The sequence below is a fragment of the Macaca fascicularis genome, chromosome 7, assembly GCF_037993035.2.
Source record: "Macaca fascicularis isolate 582-1 chromosome 7, T2T-MFA8v1.1".
Lineage (NCBI taxonomy): Eukaryota > Metazoa > Chordata > Mammalia > Primates > Cercopithecidae > Macaca > Macaca fascicularis.
The window spans coordinates 56,155,923-56,170,555 of NC_088381.1; the positions used below are offsets into that span (position 1 = coordinate 56,155,923).

The following is a 14,633-nucleotide window of genomic DNA, read 5'->3' on the forward strand; positions in this document are numbered from 1 at the left end:
ACAGAGCAATCTCAGCTCACTGCAACCTCCGCCTCCTGGGTTCAAGCGATTCCCCTGCTTCAGCTTCCTGAGTAGCTGGTATTACAGGTGCCCACCACCATGCCTGGCTAATTTTTTGTATTTTTTAGTAGAGATGGGGTTTCACCATGTTGGTCAGGCCGGTCTCAAACTCCCGACCTCAGGTGTTCCACCTACCTTGGCCTCCTGAAGTGCTGGGATTAGAGGCGTGAGCCATGGCACCCAACCTTGAATCTTTTTTATATGCTTATTGGGCATTTTTATTCTTGTGGAAATTGCCTGTTTCCCCATTGCCTATTTTCTAGCCAACCTCCAAAGTCACATTTCAGTTAATTTTTATCCTGCTGATTGAAAGCATTTTAACTTAATGATTTTAACATAAACAGGAGCAGGACAGATTGTAATTATCTAGATCTTGCTCTGTCACCCAGGCTGGAGTGCAGTGGCATGATCATAGTTGCTGCAGCCTCGTACTCCTGAGCTGAAGCAATTTTGTCTACCTCATCCTCCCAAGTAGCTAGGACTACAGGTGTGTGCCACCATGCCCAGCTAATTCTTAAAAATTTTTTGTAGAGATGTGAATTCACTATGCTGCCCAGGCTGGTCTTGAACTCCTGACTTAAAGTGAGCCTACCACCTTGGCTTGCCAAAGTTCTGGGATTACAGACATGAACTACTGCTTCTGGCTGAGAGCTCATTTTGTTTGCTAGTGGTGTTCTTGGTATCCTTTTATATTTGAGGCTTTGGTGCTAGTGCTGAAGTATTATACTCACTATCCAAGGTTTACAGGACTTTTGTTTTAATATTGAACAGATGGAACTGTTTAGTTCTGCATGTTTGTAGACATAAAAAATGTACCTACCAGGACTCAGCTTTATATCCATTGAAAGAAAGAAGTAATACAATAAAACTTTGCCTGGCTAGAGGCTTTGAAATAATGAAGTATTCTGATTTGATTCTATTAATGTGGAAGTGTGAAGGTGAAAAGAATTCAAAACTTACATTTCCTGTTGAATGCAATTTGAAAATACAGCCAATGATTCCACTTCTCTTCTCTAGTAAGTTTGGACATTCCCATCTACTTGGTGTTTTATTATAGAACTGCTAGTGTGTCTGAGACTTACATTGTGAAGACACTTTTTTTAAAACTTGAGATGTAAGAGGGTGTAAATTGTATGAGATCAGGCTGAATGAGAACTGACGCTTGTAAATATACTTTTTAGACTGAATCTCTGATCGCCACTTGTTTTCTTATTTAACACATAAAAATAAAACACATTGGGTGGAGGGTTGGAGTAGGAAGGAGATTTATGTGTTTTAATTGCATGTCATGGTTTCGTATCAAGACAGAACATATGGTATCCCTGGCTTTGGACCTACAGAAGGAAACACATTTTTCTACCTGCTGTATGCCAGAGGTTCTTGAACATCTGGAGGGATTACTGCAGCACAGATTGCTGAGCCCTACTCCAGAGTTTCTCTTTCACGAGGTCCAGGGTGAAGCCTGAGAATTTGCACTTATAAAAAGTTCTCAGGTTCTGCTGGTGCTGCTAGTCCAGAGACTACATTTTTGAGAACCACTCTTGTCTACTAACTGTGAATTGTAGAACTCTAAAAAAAGCTTAGTTTGGTGTGGGAAAAGAAGCTCACAGGTTATGGAGCAAATCATGAAAGATTCAACCCTTGATCTCAGTCTAGTGTGGAATTCAGGTAACAAGCAATACACAGTGATATAGCACAGTTCTTGGTTTTCATTGTTGTAAGTCATAGCCAAGTATCAAGTGAGAAATTCAGTTTCATTTGCAAGTTTTAGAGAGGTCAGGTGATTCTAGATAAATGCTTTAAACCAGTAAAGAGCTTTGAGTGCTTATTAAATTGAAAGCTTTGTGTTTTTATTTATTTTTTATTATTTTATTTCTTTTGAGATGGAGTCTCACTTTGTCACCCAGGCTGGAGTGCAGTGGCATGACCTTGGCTCACTGCAGCTTCTGCCTCCCTGATTCAAGTGATCTACTGCCTCATCCTCCCGAGTAGCTGAGATTACAGGTACCCACCACCACACCTGGCTAGCTTTAGTATTTTTAGTAGAGATGGGGTTTCACCATGTTGGCCAGGCTGGTCTTGAACTCCTGACCTAAGGTGATCCACCCGTCTAGGCCTCCCAGAGTGCTGGGATTACAGGTGTGAGCCACCGCACCCTGCCCAAATGCTTTGTGTTTTTAAAGATATTGAACATTTTTCTTGTTCTTTAAAAAATCCAAATAATGTAGGAGAATAAGAGAAATGTCTTTCATAAAAGAGAAATCATTGTGATTATTTTACCTTATTGGAATGTTGGATAATATAGTCCACTTCATTAATCATCAAACGTGCTATGGATTTTCCATTTTTATTGGATTTGTGTCTCAATTGAGGTAATACTGGTAATTCTTGTATTCCATCTGAAGATGAAAAATGTAGGCCAAAATCATAGACCATGTATAGAAGCTAGATAATGAAGACAGCTCTGGAGGAACATGTAGACACACACACACTGACGCACATATATATAAAGTATAAACACATATATTTTTTAAAGATTATTTTTAAAGTTTTAAAGCAAAACCCAGCCCCTCTCCTCTCCCGGAGTAGGCAGGCCCCACCCCTCTCTCCAAGTGGGCGGGACAGCAGTTGCATGGACAGCTTTCCTTGTGATGCCACAGGTTCCTCTGGACACACTGCTCCCTGGCCACGCCTCCTTTCCCTTTCATCTTTCTCATTGACCAATGGGCTTGGAGCATTAAGGCCACACCCCTATTCTGTGTTCTAGTGGGGCCCTGGTTACGCTGCCTCTGGCTCAGTCGCACAGCCGCCTGGTAGGTGACTGGAGGTGTTCACTGATGTGGCCCCAACACTGCCTCCCTTCCCACCCCACAATGTTAGAAGAAACTCGACAGAGAAAATTGGCAGCAGCCAAGAAAAAGGTAAGACACACCAGGTCATGGCCCCCCAACCTAGCCAGAGATCTCTTCCAATGACAAGTCTACTGCCAGAATCCATACCAGTCCTCAGGCACACCAAGCTGAGTCCCCTACACTGGTGCCTCTGGGCTCCCCTCACTAAAGTCTCATCAGTCAACCCCACCCCTTCAGCAAGCAGCCCAGCCTCTGCCCTCACCAATCACCCCACGGTGACTTTTGATGGGTGACTCCTGGGGCTCCCTGCTCCATACTTGGTTCTCACATCCTACCACCCCAAGCCCAACCTCCCTGGATTCTTTGGGCTCACCTGTCCGAGGACCTCGGTCCCCCAGCCCCAGCACCCCACCATCACCAGTCATCCCTGGGTGACTTTGGGCTGCTGACTCCTACGGTTCCCTGCTGCAGACTCTGCTCTCCCCTCCTGCTGACCCGAGCCTGACCTTCCTGGGCGTTTTGGACTGGCACCTCCAAAGGCCTGAGTCCCAGCCCTATATCCCCCTCCCCTATCATGGATCAGCAACTCAACCATTGCACTGATGTGGTTCCCCCCTCCCCCAGGAGGAGTGGAATGTAGTGATGTCACAGTCCCCCAAGGAACTGTCATTACTGCTGCAAGACCAGCCTTTGATCTTATAACTCAGTCCCCTAAGCATCCTCGCCCCATTTCTGGTTCCTCTGGCCGCAGCACAAATTTCCAGCTGGGAGGGGAATGGGGACAATGGGACTTAGGAGCAACAGGTTTCAGGTTGCCTTACTCCCTTCGGATAGACATTGACTTTGTGAAAAGCCTACACTTCCCCTGTGAGATCAAACGTTGACAGTATCTCTGGGTGGCAATGGGAGAATGGGTTTGGATTGGTTTTCTCCCAGCCTTCTACTCTCCAGAGAGACTTTAACATGTTTTTCTGAGTTCTCCACCTCATATTCTAATTCTCCATGGTTCTGGGACCAGACTGCACTTCAGTCAGTGGTCTCTGAAGTGAGATTTGCTTATCTTCTGTGGAATAGATCTTGGAAAACTGAACTTGATAGCTTGAATCTTCCTCATATTATCTCAACCTGGTACTTTGAGTGTCTCAGGATAAATGTGGGAGATCTTTCTGAAGCATCAGTTTCCCTTGATTCTCTTGAGAGAGAAAAAACATTAATGTACTTAGGGATGAAATTCACAGATTTACCAAAAACCTGCCTTCTGCCATGAGGACACATTGATATAAAAGTTTGAGAGGTCCCGGTGCACTTCTTCACACTAACAGACGTGTGAGGATGTGTGACTCCAAACCTCACAGTGTGCAGTTCCTGCCTACTTAATGTTTACTTTTCTACCTCTGCCTCTGGTTTTGGTCTCTGGCAGCTGCTGATTCATGGCAAAACCCCAGAGCTTGGAGTCAGAAGACTGAGTTTAAGTTCCATTATTGCCTCCCCACTACTTTTTTTAAGCCATAATATACATTCCTCTCAGTCACTAAGTGACTGTGACAACGCCTTGTACAGTTGTTGGTGGCATTAAGTCAGATGGTGTATAAGAGTATTTTGAAAAACTGTAAAGGGGGATGTAGCTGTAGGGGCTGGTAGTTCTCATGAGTATTACTGCTCTTCTTTCCCACAGCTAAAAGAATATCAGCAGAGGAACAGCTCTGGTGTTCCGGCAGGAACGAAGACAAAAAAGAAGAAAACTGGCGGTAGCCCTGAGACAACCACTTCTGGTGGTTGCCACTCACCTGGGGATGTGAGTCTTGGCTGGCCAGGCTCCTGGGGACAGGGGGCCCAAGGGGCAGTAGGGGATAATTGTTGAGATTGCTGGGTACTGGTTAAGGATTCTGGGATTGAATCCTGCCTCTCCATCGAGTAGGCTTCTGATTTACGGCAAATTGCTTGAGCATTTTGGGCCTCTGTTTTCACATCTGTAAAACAGAGGTAGCATTGTTTGACTTCCATTTGTGAAGTTTAAATGAAATTCCTTATTGTTGTTGTTTTTATGTTAATCCCCAGTACATGGTCTGCTGTAAACACTCAGGATGCCCATGAAATGGTCATTGCTATTTGATTTTCCTGATCCCCATTCTCGAGGGGAAGCTGGGACAATGTGTACAGCCACTTGCCATCAGACTGTCCCTTTAGGAGTTACAGAAGGAGGGCCAGTGTGTGGTGAGGACAGTCCCAGGCACTAGGAGTAAGAGAGGATCTAACTTGCCACCAGCTTGCTGGGTGACCACAGAAAAATCACTTCTTCCCCTGGCCTCAGTTTCTTCCTCTGTAAGACGATACTGGACAAGATTAGTACCTTTCAAACTTGTTTTTCAGCTGGAGCCCCCTTAGTTCAAGTGAACCCTTACTCAGGAGTCTGGTTTTTTTAATAGAGGTGGAGGTCTGGAGCTCTACCAGATTCATCGTCCACATCCTGGGCTTGAGGAGAGGGGTCCAGTGAGCATATTAAGAGCTGCATTGGTCAGGTTGCTCCACTCTGTGGCTGCATCACTCAGGGAACTTTTCCATCTATTTGTTCCTGCCCCTGGCAAGGCAGCAGGTGGCCATTTGGGAGAATGGCACAGGCCATGGTTTCAATCTCCTCTGCCCTTCTTTGCGTTTTGTTTTCCTCAACCCACATCTTCCTCCTACCCTGACTTTTTTGTTTCTCTCTAAGCCACTTCTGTCTTTCTCCCCATGCCCTTGTTTTTCCCTTGTCACCTCCTATAGATTCAGGATATTCCGAAGGTGCTGGTGTCCAACCTTAACCATTCCAGTGGGTAGCGCTCCCCCATTGCACAAGTGGAAGGTGAGGCAGTGCCAGGACCCCTCTCTGGCTTGCTCTCTCCAGCTGTGCAAGCTCCTCATGCCCCTGAGGCTTCTCTGGTTTGGGAGATACTTTGCCTCTGCCTTGTTTTATGTTGCTGCCATTAACCTTCATTCTGTTTATGTCTGCTTCTTCACTTGCTTGATTGATTGGGTTTTTTCCTTCCCTGCATCTTTTATCATCTTGGAAATGGTGAGACCTTAAAGTTTAAAAGTAACTTGGAAATAAAGTATGGAGCAGGCATGTGGGATTCAGGGCCTTTTTTGTTTTGTTTTGTTTTGTTTTGTTTTGTTTTGTTTTGTTTTTGTGACAGAGTCTCACTCTGTCACCCAAACTGGAGTGGAGTGGAATGGTGCAATCTCGGCTTACTGCAACCTCTGCCTCCTGGGTTCAAGTGATTCTCTTGTCTTAGCCTCCTGAGTAGCTGGTATTAAATGCACCTGCCACCACGTGCAGCTAATCTTTGTATTTTTAGTAGAGATGGGGTTTCACCATGTCAGCCAGGCTGGTCTTGAACTCTTGACCTCAAGTGATCCACCAGCCTCAGCCTCCCAAAGTGCTGAGATTACATGTGTGAGCCACCGTGCCTGGTGCCTTGCTGTTTATATATTTTGTCTATATCCATAATTGTTTCCCATGTCAGTTTTTGGTTTGTTTGGTTTTTTTTTTTAAATTTCTAATTTTTATTACTCCTGCATCATCTGCTACCCTGAAGGATCTGGAAGTAAGAGGCCCTGGGCTGACTTGCAGTGACCCTGCAGGCCAGCCCTCCAACCTCCTCTCACAGTGGGGGCTGGGTGCCCCTCTGCCAGCTGAGACAGCCCACACACACACCCCAGCCCTAATGATTGTTCTCTCTACCTCTTTCCACAATCCTCCTCCAACTCCTCCTCTCTGCATGCGCCTCAGAGCCGGAACCAAGAACTGGAAGTAGCCCTGGACTCAAGCTCCACAACAATCAATCAACTCAGTGAAAACATAGAATCACTGGTAAGAGTCCATTGGGGTCCTGTGATTCCATGCTGCCAATCCTGGGCTTTAGTTTCCCGTTGGGGCTCTGAAGAAAGGGACTGGGGCCCCTGGTGCCAAGGGCAAATGGGGAGCTGGAGCACCCAGGCCTCACCTAGAGGGACCCCAGAGCAAGGAGCATGCAGCATGGCTCTTCTGTCACTGCCCTCTTTGCCGACTCTCTCTTCTCCAGACACCCCTGCTCCAGTCCTTGCCACACACGCCCTGGGGTTTTCTCCTCTCAGGGAAGCACTAGCCTGATGGTTTGTCAAGGGTCCTGTATTTCTGCCATGACTCAGTCCCTAATTTGCTCTTTGAGTCTGGACAAGCCACCTCTCCTCCTTGGGCTCCTGTTTCCAGAGGAGGTAGAGCATCAAAATCTCTGTTAGCTCTGAAAGTCTGAGATTTAAAGGCCCTTAGAATGGAAACCTCAGGGCCAAGGGCTCCTGTCTGTCCTTTTCTGTCCTATATCTGCTGTGAAGAACTGTACCTGGCTTGTACGTGCTCAGTAAATGTTTGTTGAATGAACGCACCTTTCTCAATCACAAGCTGGCAGAAGGGTGGGCCTTTCTCAGACTCCGTCTCTAGAGGTTTATGTTACTGCCCTTTCGAGAGAATCCAGGTTCAGACTTTGAGTTCTGTGGCTGTGGGCAAAACCCAACAAAGACCCAAATCCTCTGTCCTTGCGAGCTTGAGGAGGGTTGACCCATTCCTGTTGCCATTGGGTCTGAGAACATTGCCCTTAAAATCCATTCCTGGCCACTGCCTACCGCTTCCTGGTCTGGGGAATAGAGTTGAGGGGGCCCCCCTCAGTCACCTGAATTTGACTGTCCCCACAGAAACAACAGAAGAAACAAGTGGAACGTCAGCTGGAAGAAGTAATGCGATTTCTTTGCTTGCTCACAACATGACTGCTGGGTTTGGGGGGCATCAGATGTAGAGGCACCAGACTCATCTCACCCACTCCCAGCCTGGGGAAGAAGGCTTATCCCTCAGATTCCACCACATCCCCACAGGGTCCCTGATAACCTGGTCCCATGGGTGGGCCTGTGCTGGGGCATTGGTGGCATTCTGGGGGCATGTCTCTTGCTGTGCCATCTCTGCCTCCCCCGGATAAGAGCTCTGTCTTCCTCTTCCTATAGGAAAAGAAAGCAAACAATGAAATACACAAAGCACAGACGGAGCAGTTAGAGGTGAGTGGAGGGTGGGGAGTTTTCTCCTGTCCTCCGGAGAATGTTTCTTTCCTTCTCTTTCATCACTTGCTTGGCTTTTCTCCCAAACATTCCATTTCAGACAATCAACATCCTCACGCTGGAAAAGGCAGACTTGAAGACCACCCTTTACCATACTAAACGTGCCGCCAGATGCTTTGAAGGTGGGAATCTGGGCACCCCGTTATCCTTCAACCTGGCACTTTGACAGGTCTTCAGGGGAAGTCCTTTGGGCCCCATCTCAACCTCTGTCATTACAGAAGAGTCCAAGGATCTGGCCGGCCGCCTGCAATACTCTTTACAGTGTATTCAAGAATTGGAGCGGGCTCTCTCTGCTGTGTCTACACAGCAGCAGGAAGAGGACAGGGTGAGTCCAACCAGCTGCCCCATCCCCTGGCAGCCCGGCTTCCCAGATGGAGGAGAGAGTATAAAGGTCCCTTCTGCAGGATGCAGTGTCCTGCCCAGAAGGCAGCATGCTCATTTCTTGCTGCTTTTGTGTGTGGTTGTTAGAGGCAGCCTGGGGCTGAGTCAGCTGCTGTGGGTGAGTTGGGGGCACTGTGGGGAGCAAGCACTGGACGCAGAGCTCAGAGGCCAAGTGCCTGCCCTGCCCTTACCTGGCTGTGGCCTTGGCCAAGTCCTAGGTGGGATATTGGGTACTTGTACTGTGAAGGTACAGAAGAGTATCTTTAGTATGTTACCATTTCTGTAGAGAGAGGAAAGGCGTGTGTGTGTGGGTGTGAGTGTGTGTGTCTGTGTGTGTACATACTATGATAATATACATAAAACATGTTTGCAAGGGTTTGTAAAAAATTCACAAGAGAGTAACAGGGTGGCTGGGAGACACTTCCCTTCTGTGCCTTCTGAGTTTTGGACTATGCGAATGTATCATCCTTTCAAAAAGTGAACAAAAGATTAATTTCCCCCTTGCTATCTGTGCCCCCACCCTCAGCAAGAAAAATGGGCTTAGATAATTGGATAGACCTGGGTGTTCAAATCCCAGCTTGGTCTGAGTGATTTTAGGCAAGCCCTTAACCTCGAACACTTGATGTTTTTCATCTGCACCATAGGGGTTATCCTAGTAACTGTCTCATATGGTGGTTGTGAGGATTACATGGGATTGCTAGTATGGAACCTGGTAAAGCACTCCATAAAGGTTCAAACAGTGGTATTAATAACAGTAATAACAACAGCAATGTTATCTGATCTCTCTGGGCCTCTGTTAGCCAGCTGAAAGTTCGATCTCTTTCCCTGTCCCTTCCAACTTTACTGGGTTCTTTTAAAAACCAGGTCATGGGCTTGGAAATGTCTTGATCTTTACTGACCGAATTGTATATTGAGCCTATCCCTAGCCCTTTTAAGGGGCACTGCCTGGGCTCCCCACATCAAAACTTCTCACTCTTCACCATCCAGTCCTCGAGCCGCAGTGAAGCAGTCCTCCAGCGGCAGTTACAGCAGACCAGAAAGGAGCGGGCGCTGCTGAACGCACACGTGACACGGGTGAGGCTTTGCAGAGGGAGGGATGTGGAGGGAAGATGACCCCAGCTGACCAGGAGCAGGTGAGGACCAGTGACAGCCCTTCCTCACTTCTGTGGTCATTCTTGCAGGTGACAGAGTCACTTAAACAAGTCCAGCTGGAGAGAGATGAATATGCTCAACATATAAAAGGAGAGAGGGCCCGGTGGCAGGAGAGGATGTGGAAAATGTCGGTGGAGGTGAGACCTGACCCTGCAGCCCCCACCTTTGATGCGTCACTGGATCTTTCTGGGCATCTGTAAAATGGGAATAGTACAGCCAGAGGTGGTCATGGATCTGGGTTTGTGGAGGTGGGGGCAGAGAGGGAGACGGTAGCTTGTCCAGCCACCAGCTCCTTTCTCCAGGGCCCTTTCCCCCTGTGCTTTGGGCAGGCTCGCACATTGAAGGAGGAGAAGAAGTGTGACATACATCAGATACAGGAGCTGGAGAGGAGCTTGTCTGAACTCAAAAACCAGATGGGTAAGATGGGGCTGGTGTGACCTGGCAGCAGGACTGGCATCAGAGGGCTGTGGGGTGGCTTAGAATGCCCCAGGGAAGTGGGTGGATGGAAGGGCTTTGAGGCAGAGGGAAAGTGGTCTGTGTCAGCAGCCAGCAAGCCTTGTCATCTCCATGAGCCTCAGGGTCCCCATCAGCAAAGAGAGAGGAGTGCCCATTGCCAGCCACCCACAGTGCTCTCTATCTGACATGGCTGGGAAATTGGCTACCATCGGGTGTGACGAATCATTAGCAGTGAGGCCAAGTTTCTGAAGCCTGAGAGGAGCTGCATCAAGAGGAGGGCTTTTTCGGGGGTGGGGGTGGGGGATTGGAGGGAATCTACAGGCCCTTATTGTCTGTTTCATTTCTCAGCTGAGCCCCCATCCTCGGCACCCCCAGTAGGGACCTCTGAGGTGGAACAGCTACAAGATGAGGCCAAACACCTGAGGAAGGAGGTGGAAAGTCTGGAGGGAAAGCTCCAATCCCAGGTGGAAAACAATCAGGCCTTGAGTCTCCTGAGCAAGGAACAAAAGGAGAGACTCCAGGAGCAGGAAGAGAGGCTCCAAGAGCAGAAGGAGAGGAGGCTGCAGGAGCAGGAGAGACTATGTGAGCAAAAGGAGAGGCTTTGGGAGCAGCAGAAGAGGCTGGGGGAGCAGGGTAAGAGGCTGTGAAAGCAGGAGGACAGGCTACAAAAGCAGGAGAAGAGGCTACAAAAGCAGGAGGAGAGGCTGCAAAAGGAGGAGGAGAGGCTGTGGGAGAAGGAGGAGAGGCTACGGAAGCAGGAGGAGAGACTGTGGGAGAAGGAGGAGAGGCTACGGAAGCAGGAGGAGAGACTGTGGGAGAAGGAGGAGAGGCTACGGAAGCAGGAAGAGAGGCTGCGGGAGAAGGAGGAGAGGCTACAAAAACAGGAGAAGAGGCTGCGAATGCAGGAGGAGAGGCTCGGGCTCTCCCAGAACCACAAGTTCAACAAGCAACTGGCCAAGCTTTAGTGCAGCTTTGAGGATCTGGTGGGTTGCCCCACCTGGGGAGCCTGCCCTCATCCCTAGCCCTCCAGGCCTTTGTTTCCCCACCTGTAAAATGAGGCAGTGTAGTCCTCACATGACATGGTACTTCTAAAGGCATCTGTGAGCCAGAGCTCATCAGGCCTTGCTCTGATGGCTGTGAGGGAGAGGGGATGATTTTTCTAACTTGCCTCCACCCTTCCCGGTGACATGGGAGGCAGACACCAAGTTCTGGGGTCTCCAGCTGCAGTGGCTGGCCACTGATTGCTTCTCTCTGTCCAGAATAATGAGAACCAAAGCGCACTGCATTGGAGCAGCAAGTAAAGCAGCTGCAGGAGAAGCTGAGCGAGGTGAAGGAGATGGTAACCTCTGCCCCATCCAAGAAGGGCTGGGAGGCAGGCACCAGCCTCTGGGGAGGGGAGGTGCCAGGCCAAAGGCAGCTCCAGCTGGGGGGCAGGTGATGGCAGCAACCTCCAGGGCAGCTCCATGACTGTTTCTTGCTTCCTGCCCTCTGACTTTTACAGGTGGGTAGCCCTGGGCTCTTCCCAGGTCTGGACATCATCATCCCAGCTAAAGGCATAGATTACCCCAACCATAGGGGAAGAGACAGCTGAACAAGAGGCTCCTTATGCCGGGCACAGTGGCTCCTGCCTGTAATCCCAGCACTTTGGGAGGCTGAGGCAGGAGAATTACTTGAGGTCAGGAGTTTGAGACCAACCTGGCCAAAATTGCAAAACCTCATCTCTACTAAAATAACAACAACAACAAATTAGCCAGGCACGGTGGCGCATGCTTGTAATCTCAGCTACTCAGGAGGCTGAGGCACGAGAATCGCTTGAGCCTGGGAGGTGGAGGTTGCAGTGAGCCGAGATTGCACCACTGCACTCCAGCCTGGGCCACAAGGTGACATTCTGTCTCCAAATAAAACAAAAAAGCCTCCTTAGATTCAAACTGGATTCCAACCTCGATTCCACTGGTCACCATTCAACTACTTTTCATCTCTGTTTCTTTAGCTTCAAAAGGAAGTTAGCATTTTTCTTATGGAGGTGCTGGGGATTAAATGAGAGAACACATGGAAAGCATTAGACATGTAGCACACTTAGCAGATGGTGGTTGCCTCCCTCAGCTTTTCCACCAGTCTGTGGCCTACAGTTTAAATGGTGGGAAGAAGGACATGAGATTTGAGGCTGGGGAAGGAAACATGTGGTTCTAGGCAAGGGAGGAAGTCTCTTAGGCCTGGAGCAAGGGGCCAGGGTCCCAGGCAGGTGACAGAGCCCCACTGTGCCCTTGCTACCCTATTAATGGGCCCAGAATCTGGAAGCCAACCACCACGTGCCCTCATGCCCAGGGTCTTCCTGCAGGTGGAGCTGAAGAGCCAAGAGTCTCAGAGTCTGCAGCAGCAGCAGTGAGACTAGTACCGGGGTCACCTGCAGCAGTACGTGGTCACCTATTAGCAGCTGACCTCTGAGAAGCAGGCGCCGCACAGGCAGTTACTGCTGCAGACCCAGCTCATGGACCAGCTGCAGCAGCAGGAAGCTCAGGGCAAAGCGGTGGCTGAGATGGCCTGCCAAAAGTTGCAGGAGACCCAGGGGAGGGAGTTGCTGAGGACAGGGCCCCGAGGGGATGACCTGGCAAACTCTGTGCCTTCTCACTCTGTTTCCCATCCTGTTAGGAGCACCTAGAAGCTGCCAGCCAGCAGAACCAACAGCTAGAGACCCAGCTGAGTCTCATGGCTATCCCTGGACAAGGTACAGGAGACCACTCAGAGGAAGAGGAGAGAGCCCCAGGAGGAAGGGGGGACTGTTAGCAGCATAGGATTGAGGGGTTGGAAGAGACCTTTAGAACAGCTGGTTGTTATGCCAACCGGGTGTCTGCACTAAGTTCGGCATCGATATAATGACCTCCTGGGAGCAGGGGGCCACCAGGTTGCCTAAGGATGAGTGAACTGGCCCAGATCAGAAAGGGAGCAAGTCAGAACTCCCACACCGACAGGTAGCAGGACTGTGCCTGGGCAATATAGCAAGATCTTGGTTCTTAAAAGGAAAACTAAAGAACAGCAGCTCATTCCCCTCTGGGGAGGGGCTGGCTCAGGGTTACACAGTGAGGGTGGGGACAGACGTGGGCCCATAGTACGTCCCTTGTTGGGTTTTCTGAGGACCCCTCTGGCCACCTCCCTACAGGAGATGGAGGAGGACATCTGGACACTGAGGAGGAGGGGGTGCCTCGGCCTATGCCGAGTGTCCCAGAGGACCTGGAGAGCCAGGAGGCCACAGTGAGTCTGACTTTCCCTGCCCCCATTTTGCCACCTTCCTCCGTGGTCCCTCCCAGACCCCCTTATGCTCTTGCTTTCCCCGCCTTCTGATTTCTCTGGACATTCACCCCTTCCGGGAGCCAGTGGTCAGACACCACTTCACCTGTGACCAACAGGTGCACTCTCTGAGGCCCCAAGGGAAGGGGCTGTGCTCCACCTCCCTGCCCCATTTGTTCTGTGTATGCCCCTACAAGAATACTCACCTCTTGCCTTCAAGTGGCATTTTTCAACTCCGCTGGAGCCAGTTCCCAGGAGGAGCAGGCACGGCTATGTGGGCAGCGGAAGGTGTGAAGGCTGTGCTGCCTGTACCTGGCTCACCTGGTGGCCTCGGCCTGGAAGGAGCCAGAGGAGAGGCCCCAGCCCTAGGGACTGGGGGTGAGTTTGTGTGTGGGGAGAGCTACCGGGCCCTGAAGGAGGTCATGGAGAAGGTGAAGGTGAGTGAGTCCTGGCATGGGCCATGAAAAGTGGGGGCAGGGCAGGAAAGGTCACTCCCAAGATATGACCCCATTATTTTGGCTCCAGAGTGGCTTTATGGACCTCCCAAAGCAGAAGGTGGGTGGGAAGGAGCAGGTGGAGAACCTAGAGCTTGGATTCATCCAGCTCTCTGGAGCAACAGACGGCATGAGTGAGCGGGAGGCCACAGCATGGGCACGGGCAGCTGCAGGGCCATTGTAGGGGCCCCAGCGTCTGAGCCCTGTCGTCTTGCAGGAGAGTACTTCACCGTATATGGGAGCCAAGGGGCAGTCCCAAACACGCGGCACCAGGAGGAGGAGGACGTCAGCAGTCTGGCCCAGAATGAGGAGGAGATGAACATAGGGCACGAAACATTTCTGCAGGGGTGGGGGTGGGTGTGAGCACAGGCTCTGATGTGGTAGCTGAGCACTCCTCCCTTCAGGTGAAGCTGCTGGAGCTGCAGGAGCTGGTGTTGCCACTTGTGGGTGACCACGAGGGGCATGACAAATTCCTCCCCACTGCCCAGAACCCTGCTGATGAGCCCGCTCCAGGGGCCCCAGCCCCCCAGGAACTTGGGGCTGCCCATGAGCAGGGTGGTGAGTAGAGCCCTCAGGCGGGGTGGACAGGCAGGGGCAGGGGAGGCTCGCACTGTGCTCAGACCCCCGCCTCCCTCTCTCCGAAGATTTCTATGAGGTGAGCCTGGCCGACAGCGTGGAGCCTGCACCAGGAGAGGCCAGGGAGGGTTCTCCCCATGACAACCCCACTGCACAGAAGGTTGTACAGCTGCTTCCTGTAACGCAGGACACCCAGGAGCACCCAGGCTTGGCCAGCAAACCCTGCGTGCCATTCTTTTACCGGGCAGCCGAGAAC

General features: G+C 50.4%; 2 long non-coding RNA genes and 1 pseudogene across 2 annotated transcripts; all 3 read left to right on the plus strand.

Moving 5' to 3' along the window:
• The first annotated feature begins 2,723 nt into the window (after window positions 1-2,723).
• LOC141407221 (uncharacterized) lies at window positions 2,724-4,654 on the plus strand. The gene is made up of 2 exons (XR_012415243.1): window positions 2,724-2,981; window positions 4,588-4,654. It is a non-coding gene; the product is annotated as an uncharacterized lncRNA (long non-coding RNA).
• Window positions 4,655-8,249: 3,595 nt separating this feature from the next.
• LOC135971861 (uncharacterized) lies at window positions 8,250-9,704 on the plus strand. Its single transcript, XR_010588186.1, has 3 exons — window positions 8,250-8,358; window positions 9,402-9,488; window positions 9,596-9,704. It is a non-coding gene; the product is annotated as an uncharacterized lncRNA (long non-coding RNA).
• A 62-nt stretch (window positions 9,705-9,766) lies between these two features.
• On the plus strand, window positions 9,767-14,209 carry LOC135971700 (uncharacterized; annotated as a pseudogene).
• Window positions 14,210-14,633: the final 424 nt, after the last annotated feature.